The sequence below is a fragment of the Oncorhynchus mykiss genome, chromosome 1 (genome assembly GCF_057628025.1).
Source record: "Oncorhynchus mykiss isolate SJ-2025 chromosome 1, ASM5762802v1, whole genome shotgun sequence".
Taxonomy (NCBI): domain Eukaryota; kingdom Metazoa; phylum Chordata; class Actinopteri; order Salmoniformes; family Salmonidae; genus Oncorhynchus; species Oncorhynchus mykiss.
The window spans coordinates 65,685,369-65,695,343 of record NC_143022.1 but is presented as its reverse complement, the minus strand read 5'-3'; positions in this window follow the sequence as shown (position 1 = coordinate 65,695,343).

Below are 9,975 nucleotides of genomic sequence, written 5' to 3'. Positions count from 1 at the left end.
TCTGTTTTAGGACCACTATTGTTTTCACTATATATTTTACCTCTTGGGGATGTCATTCGAAAACATAATGTTAACTTTCACTGCTATGCGGATGACACACAGCTGTACATTTCAATGAAACATGGTGAAGCCCCAAAACATAAGACATAAGGAAGTGGATGGCTGCAAAATGTCTACTTTTAAACTCGGACAAAACAGAGATGCTTGTTCTAGGTCCCAATAAACAAAGAGATCTTCTGTTGAATCTGACAATTAATCTTAATGGTTGTACAGTCGTCTCAAATAAAACTGTGAAGGACCTCGGCGTTACTCTGGACCCTGATCTCTCTTTAGGAAGAACATATCAAGACAATTTCAAGGACAGCTTTTTTCCATCTACGTAACATTGCAAAAATCAGAAACTTTCTGTCCAAAAATGATGCAGAAAAATTAATCCATGCTTTTGTCACTTCTACGTTAGACTACTGCAATGCTCTACTTTCCGGCTACCCGGATAAAGCACTAAATAAACTTCAGTTAGTGCTAAATACGGCTGCTAGAATCCTGAATTACTCCAGTGCTAGCCTCCCTACACTGGCTTCCTGTCAAGGCAAGGGCTGATTTCAAGGTTTTACTGCTAACCTACAAAGCATTACATGGGCTTGCTCCTACCTATCTCTCTGATTTGGTCCTGCCGTACACGTATGCTACGGTCACAAGACGCAGGCCTCCTAATTGTCCCTAGAATTTCTAAGCAAACATCTGGAGGCAGGGCTTTCTCCTATAGAGCTCCATTTTTATGGAATGGTCTGCCTACCCATGTAAGAGACGCAAACTCGGTCTCAACCTTTAAGTCTTTACTGAAGACTCATCTCTTCAGTGGGTCATATGATTGAGTGTAGTCTGGCCCAGGAGTGGGAGGGTGAACGGAAAGGCTCTGGAGCAACGAACCGCCCATGCTGTCTCTGCCTGGCCAGTTCCCCTCTTTCCACTGGGATTCTCTGCCTCTAACCCTATTACAGGGGCTGAGTCACTGGCTTACTGGGGCTCTTTCATACCGTCGTACCGCACCATGCACAGTGCGTCATTTTACATTTTTCAGTTAAGTGCCTTCACCTGCTGTCCTTTCTAATTCAAATCCAAATGTTTCTGTTGGGCAGTTAGGCTCCTGCAAGAACCCCCACAAACTAAGGAGGTTCCTCGATGAACCCCACCTCCCATGAGGTTCGTGGAAGAACCTTTTTGGGCCATTTTCAGTGCCAAGAACCCTAAGGTTCTTCAAAGAACTTTGAGGATCTTAGAAGAACCCTTGTTGAAGCCCTAATTTTTAGAGAGTAGTAAATGCACCATATCCAACATATTAAATGAACATACTGTACAAAGAGAATGCAAACATACAGAACACACTCATGAAAAACAATCGCATTCCTCAATCAACACTCTGAACTACCTGAAAGACACCAATACTCCCAGTTGCAGGGATGTAAATGTAGACTGGAGTATGCCCAGTGCACACCAGTAAGTGTATTGCATAAGGGAAAAGAAAAAGGGGGGAAAAAGGAGCCTTTTACAAGAGCATGTTGCAAATCCATATATCTTGAGGAAATTGATATGGAGACTGAAAGTGAGCGGAACTCTCAACCCATTGAAAAGATGGAGAGAGAGAGAGAGAGAGAGAGAGAGAGAGAGATGTAAATCAAATGTGGACTGGAGTATGCACAGTGCACACCAGTAAGTGTAACCTACTGTATACGACCAAATAATCATTCATTTCACACAAGCACGTTCCCAATTCATCTGGAGTGAACTGAGAATTGATTGGAAGGGAGCGGAAGTGTATAGGAATAAAGGAACATGAGTAGAGACAGAAGCTGATGTGTGGCATTGTTCCCCTGCTGCTTGAGCGGTGCTCGTCATGTATATGCACATATTTGGGGTTATTTACCTCAATCCTTCAGGCTGGCTCACAGGCACATCTCACTGCTGGAGGCACACTACTGTTGTCTGGCAACCCTGGATCAAAGAGTACTGCTGTGTGGCTCGCACATTAGGGACCGGGCCCCTGAGAACCAAGCTGCAGAGCCGACAGAGACCCTCTCCAAAGAAACAACGCCACATCTGTCCCCGTGCTTCCTTTTTATCATGCACTGTTCTGTACTGTTACTCTGTAAAACCATAATGGGATTCGGTTATTATTCTTTCACCAGTATTGAAGAGGGGTAATTTTTATGAAGTCCAGAACATCAGTGGTAGTATGTAGACATCTATAACAGATAACACTGTGAGTGAGAACGGCTTAGTACAAGAATACAGCTGAACACAAAATCCACCATTACAGATTGTGTCTCCAAGCACCCCTGGAGCTGGTTTGAGTATAATAACCATTGCACTCTCCCTTCATCCTTAGCCTACCTGTATGATTAAAGACAACCTTTTCTCTCTTTCCTAAATATTACTTCCGACTGACATATTCCCAGTCAGCTGCCCTTTCACGGCTGGGAAACGAGCAGAAAATGGGGATCAATGTAATTGGAGCCAAGTCTCCTCCTTATTAATTCAGCTGAAAATAACATGACTCCAGCTTTTGTCCTTTGGCAGATTTGATGGAAATTCAGGATTCTCAGTTACCATTGTACATATATTGTAAAGCAGACAGCTGTTGCATATTAATTGGCACAACAGTTTCATGATTTCATCTATGTCCTTCTGACTGTCTATGGAATATTAACCATTAGCTCTTGCACCAAGCATATGGAAATGGTCTCGTGAGGCATAAAAAAAAAAACATCTGCATGAATCAATATGATATGTCCGATGAAATGTTAAAACTGTATTTGGTTTGTATTTGTATTTGTATTTATTATGGATCCCCATCAGCGGGGGTCCAGCAAAATGAAGGCAGTTATACAATTTAAAAAACATTACAATACATTCACAACAGATTTCTCAACACATTAAGTGTGTGCCCTCGGGCCCTTACTCCACTACCACATATCTACAACGCAAAACCATGTGTAAGTGTATGTTTCGCGCGTATATTATCATGTTTGTGTATGCATGTGCCTGTGCCTGTGTTTGTGTTACTTCACAGTCCCCGCTGTTCCATAAGGTGTATTTGTACCTGCTTTTTAATAAACAAGAGCGGTATAGTCAGGTGAAATTATCACTTTATTTCTATGGCCAATTGTTACTCCCAGGTTCTCAACTGAGTCATTTAAGAAATTGTTAAATGTTGAGGCTATTTTAGCTTGGTTGATAAGACCAATGAAAAAGTTGGCTTTGGCCTTTCTAAACTTGTTTAGAACTTTATTGCACAGATCCTTAAAAATCCTCATGGCAGTACTTAGATCTGTTTTCAGAGCAGTTTTGAGGACAAAGAATCTATGCTTCATGAGACTCCATAACTGCTCAGAGAACCAAGCTAAGTTACTTTTTTTTGCAGTCATTCAGTTTTCTTAATGAATTTGTCCTCTACACCAGTAATTGTAACAATAAAGATTAAACTATTAATCTAAATCTTCAGAGGCCAGCAAGTCACAGAGGCCAGTTTTTGAAGAATGTGTGATTCCAGTTTGTCCATTTTTCATCTTGACTTTCATCAAGTCATATTGACTAGTGATTTCCTTGAGCTTTTTTGTAATTCATTTATCAGCCCAGTTAATTCTTGATACTACCCATCCCGCATGCGGGAGCGTAATCATCGCCTCAAACTAATTAGCATAACGCAGCGGACATAAATATCCCTAGAAAATTTTCCTATTCATGAAAATCACAAATGAAATATATTGAGACACAGCTTAGCCTTTTGTTAATCACACTGTCATCCCAGATTTTCAAAATATGCTTTACAGCCAACGCTAGACAAGCATTTGTGTAAGTTTATCGTGGCATAATGCTATGCTAGGCTCTGCTAGCAGCAGGCAACATTTTCACGAAAATAAGAAAAGCAATCAAATTAAATCATTTACCTTTGAAGAACTTCGGATGTTTTCAGTCAGGAGACTCCCAGTTAGATAGCAAATGTTCCTTTTTTCCAAAAATATTATTTTTGTAGGCGAAATAGCTCCTGTTTGTTCTTCACGTTTGGCTGAGAAATCGACCAGAAAATGCGGTCACTACAACGCCAAACTTTTTTCAAAATTAGCTCCATAATATCGACAGAAATATGACAAACGTTGTTTAGAATCAATCCTCAAGGTGTTTTTCACATATCTATTCGATAATATATCCGTCGGGACAATTGGTTTCTCATTAGAAGCGATTGGAATAATGGCTACCTCAGTACTTTACGCAAGATTTTTTGCGGGAGCCATCATGTGACCACTTGCTCAATGTGGTCCCTTACGGCTATTCTTCAACATAAATGCGTAAAAAGACGTCACAATGCTGTAGACAACTTGGGGAATACGTAGAAAGCGTAAGCTCATTCGTAGCCCATTCACAGCCATATAAGGAGTCATTGGCATGCAGGGCTTTCAAAATATGGGGCACTTCCTGGTTGGATTTTTATCTGGGTTTTATCTGATGTTACATCAGTTCTGTTGCACTCACAGACAATATCTTTGCAGTTTTGGAAACGTCAGAGTGTTTTCTATCCAAAGCTGTCAATTATATGGATAGTCGAGCATCTTGTCGTGACAAAATATCCCGTTTAAAACAGGAATGTTTTTTATCCAAAAATGAAAATATTGCCCCCTAGTTACAAAAGGTTCAAGTTAAAATCACCAAATACAATTATATATTTTCCACTGGTGTCAATAAGTTTTAGTATTGCTTTAAAAATATTCATAGAAGATGTTGTTTGATAATGGTTGGCGGTATATGCCAACAACAGTAAATTACATATGTAGTAACAGTGTTATTGTTACTGGAATACATTCGATTTCCATTGGGAGGGTGAATTCAAGTTGGGTACATTTAATACAGCCCCCCGCCCCACTCATTTGTATTTTTTTCTGCAAACACTGTACCTCTGTCACGCCCTGACCTAGGCTAGAGAGCCTTTATATTTCTCTATTTGGTTAGGTCGGGGTGTGATTTGGGTGGCTATTCTAGTTTTTCTATTTCTTTTTTGGCCCGGGTATGGTTCCCAATCAGAGGTAGCTGTCTATCGTTGTCTCTGATTGGGGTTCATACTTAGGCAGCCTTTTTCCTACCTTTAGTTTGTGGGATCTTGTTTTCGTGTAGTGCCTGTGAGCACTCCGGTCGTTACGTCTCGTTTGCTGTTTATTGTTGTTGTTGGTGAGTTTCATTTTAATAAACATATGGAACTCTATGCACGCTGCGCCTTGGTCCGCTCATTTCAACGAACGTAACCGAAGATCCCATCACCCACGGACCAAGCAGCGTGACCAGGAGGAGTGGAGGACATCCTGGACGTGGGACGAAATCATGGCAGGAGACAGAAGCCTGCCATGGAAGCAGGCGGAGGCAGCGAAGGAGCAACAGCGACGACGCCGGGGTTCGCGGCCACAAAGACAGCCCATAGGACAGCCCAAAATGTATTTGTTAATCCACCTGACATGTCAGATTTCAATAAAGCTTTTCGGCGAATGCTATCCAAGCGTTTATGTAAGAACATCTGTCTCAGTAGACAAAATATTACAAACAGCTAGCCGCCAAGTGGATTGGTCACGAAAGTAAGAAAAGCAATAAAATAAATCACTTGCCTTTGATGATATTTGGATGTTTGCACTCACGAGACTCCCAGTTGCACAATAAATGTTCCTTTTGTTCCATAAAGATTATTTTTATATCCAAAATACCTCCATTTGTTTGGCGCGTTATGTTCAGAAATCCACAGACTCGAGCGGTCACGACATCGCAGACGAAAATTCCAAATTGTATCCGTAATGTTCACAGAAACATGTCAAACGTTTTTTATAATCAATCCTCAGGTTGTTTTTTCAATATGTAATCGATAATATATCAACCGGGACTTTAGCTTCATCAATAGGAGAGAGAGACACAATGGCTGCTCCAAACTGTTGAACAAGCAAAACTCTGGGGACACCCAGCTATACACTGACACAATGTGATCTTTCTCGCTCATTTTTCAAAATAAAAGCCTGAAACTACGTCTAAAGACTGTTCACAACATGGGGAAGCCATAGGAAAAGGAATCAGGTTGATATCCCTTTAAATGGAGGGAAGGAATTCAATGGAACATGGAGCTTTCAAAATAGAGGCCACTTCCTGGTTGAATTTTCCTCAGGTTTTCGCATGCAATATCAGTTCTGTAATACTCACAGACAATATTTTGACAGTTTTGGAAACTTTAGAGTGTTTTCTATCCAAATCTGACAATTGTATGCATATTCTAGATTCTGGGCCTGAGAAATAGACAGTTAAATTTGGGTACGTTTTTCATCCGAAAATCTAAATACTGCCCCCTACACTCAACAGGTTTAACAGATTACAGTTTGAATCGGACAGCAGCCAGCTGAGAAAAAGTTGTGCGTGGCAATGCAGAGGAATGTTGGTGGGTGAATTCAGTCTGAGCCCTTGGAAAGATGATATCCAAAATTATTATTTTTGGATATAAAGACTACACTGTAGTCAACACAAAATGGATTGCAACTTGCAAAACATGCTGGAAGAAAATTACAGACGGAGGCGCAACAACTTCCAACTTTGTTTGACTTTTGAAGCTGCACAAAGAATGGTAAGTCATGGCTAATATAGCCAACAGCTATATATAACTTTGCTGCTGTAGCATGTAGGTTAACGTAACGTTAAATCAATGAGCCTCCACACAGTCAGTCAGTGTAGGAACGTGATCATTGCACCCAAGATTGAGCTACAACTGGCTAGGCAGTTGGTAGCCTAAATCCTGCCTGATGTTACTGCTGTTCCTAAAACCATTGACATACGTTAGCCTACTGTAACCACACACAGAGAGGGTCTGTGTGTGTGTGTGGGGGGGGGGGGGGGATTATGTACAAGCCTACATCGCCCGATTGCACCCCATAGCGATCCTCGATAGTCGATCGCTATGGGGGGTCTTTCTCATGGCTACCCATGTATTTCCATGTAAATATGTTTATGTGGAAATAAATAAATATATATATATATATTAAAGCATTCATGATTTGCATAAATGTAATATACTAACTATTACTCTTGTTAAAAATATGAAATGGTATTACATTTGGTGAAGAGCACATTATGACTTGTTTAGGACTCGAAACTCAAAGTTTAGGACTTGATACTTGACTCGGACTTGCCTGTCTTGATATGGGACTTGACTTGGGACTTGAGTGCTAAGAATTGAGACTTATTTGTGACTTGTAAAACAATGACTTGGTCCCACCTCTGGATATTATGCTGGGGTAACTCCGCCACCGTTGACAGTAGATGATTAACTTGACTGGCGTGAGAACGCCCAGGGAGGAGCGTCCGTCTGTGAGGTCTGGATTCATCAGGTAGGTGAGTAGATGTCTGTAGGGCCGGGCTGGCCTCGCTCGTCCCGCTGTGCTTGTACATTTGGTCAGTGCGATGGTTTGGCCGTTGTTTTGAAAATATGAATAAATAACTTGTTGGCTAGATGAATTTGGAGTAATGCATTGACTGGACTTATGTTCCGGACTCCAACAGTAAACACTGATACAATCAGCAATGCAAACACATAGGTTGTAAAAAAGTATTTTTAGACAAAAATCACCACGATACAGTTGAAGTCGGAAGTTTAAATACACTTTAGCCAAATACATTTAAACTCAGTTTTTCACAATTACTGACATTTAATCCAAGTAAAAAATCCCTGTCTTAGGTCATTTAGGATCACCACTTTATTTTAAGAATATGAAAGGTCAAAATAATAGTAGAGAGAATGATTTAATTCAGCTTTTATTTCTTTCATCACATTCCCAGTGGGTCAGAAGTTTACATGCATTCAATTAGTATTCGGTAGCATTGCCTTTAAATTGTTTAACTTGGGTCAAATGTTTCGGGCAGCCTTCCACAAGCTTTCCACAATACGTTGGGTGAATTTTGGTCCATTCCTCCTGACCTAGCTGGTGTAACTGAGTCAGGTTTGTAGGCCTTCTTACTCACACACAATTTTTCAGTTCTGCCCACAAATGTTCTGTAGGGTTGAGGTCAGAGCTTTGTGATGGCCACTCCAATACCTTGACTTTGTTGTCTTTAAGCCATTTTGCCACAACTTTGGAAGGATGCTTGGGGTCATTGTCCATTTGGAAGACCCATTTGCGACCAAGCTTTAACTTCCTGACTGATGTCTTGAAATGTTTCTTCAATATATCCACATAGTTTTCCATCCTCATGATGCCATCTATTTTGTGAAGTGCACCAGTCCCTCCTGCAGCAAAGCACCCCCACAACATGATGCTGCCACCCCCCGTGCTTCACGGTTGGATTGGTGTGTTTCTGCTGGCAAGCCTGCTCCCTTTTCCTCCAAACGAAACAATGGCCATTATGGCCAAACAGTTCCATTTTTGTTTCATCAGACCAGAGGACATTTCTCCAAAAAGTACGATCTTTGTCTCCATGTGCACTTTCAAATTGTAGTCTGGCTGTTTTATGGAGGTTTTGGAGCGGGGGCTTCTTCCTTGCTGAGCGGCCTTTCAGGTTATGTCGACATAGGACTGTGGATGTAGATACTTGTGTACCTGTTTCCTCCAGCATCTTCACAAGGTCCTTTGCTGTTGTCTTGGGATTGATTTGCACTTTTCGCACCAAAGTTTGTTCATCTCTAGGAGACAGAACGCGTCTCCTTCCTGAGCGGTATGACGGCTCTGGTCCCATGGTGTTTATACTTGGAGACTATTATTTGTATAGATGAACGTGGTACCTTCAGACGTTTGGAAATTGCTCCCAAGGATGAACCAGACGTGTGGAGGTCTACACTTTCTTTTCTGAGGTCCTGGCTGATTTCTTTTGATTTTCCCATGATGTCAAGCAAAGAGGCACTGAGTTTGAAGGTAGGCCTTGAAATACATCCAAAGGTACACCTCCAATTGACTCAAATTATGTAAATTAGTGTACCAGAAGCTTCTAAAGCATGACATCATTTTATGGAATTTTCCAAGCTGTTTAAAGGCACAGTCAACTTAGTGTATGTAAACTTCTGACCCACTGGAATTGTGATACAGTGAATTATAAGTGAAATAATCTGTCTGTAAACAATTATTGGAAAAATTACTTGTGTAATGCACAAAGTAGATGTCCTAACTAACTTGCCAAAACTATAGTTTGTTAACAAGAAATTTGTGGAGTGGTTGAAAAACGAGTTTTGCATTTAGTTTAGTTTTCAAAATGTCAAACTTCTCGCCATAAAGAGCTCGACATAGACCTTGATTTCAGCTCCTACACATGTTAATTAAGAAATGCTAGCAGCTTACAGGCTGTCAGCAATTTATGAACTCCAGGAGATAGTTGTTGTCCTCCTTTTATTTTATTTATTTTTTATTTCACCTTTATTTAACCAGGTAGGTCAGTTGAGAACAAGTTCTCACTTACTGTGACCTGGTCAAGATAAAGCAAAGCATTGAGACATAAACAACAACACAGAGTTACACATAAACAAACGTACAGTCGATAAGACAATAGAAAAATCTATGTACAGTGTGCGCAAACGTAGAAGAGTAGGGAGGTAAGGCCATAAATAGGCCATAGAGGCGAAATAATTACAATTTAGCCTTAACACTGGAGTGATAGTTGTGCAGATGATGACGTGCAAGTAGAGATACTGTGGTGCAAAAGAGCAAGAGGATAAATAACAATATGGGGATGAGGTAGTTGGGTGTGCTATTTACAGATTGGCTCCTAATCTGAGCCAAGACACAACTTCATATGCAGATCGATGTCTCCCATCTATGGACTTCACGTGACTGGGCAGAGGTGCAGCCATGGGTGGGCCCACTGGGGAGCCAGGCCCAGCCAATCAGAATTAGTTTTTCCACACAAAATTCCTGTATTACAGACAGAAATACTCCTCCACTTTGCATGTTGGGTTCATATTTTTGTTCAGTGTAG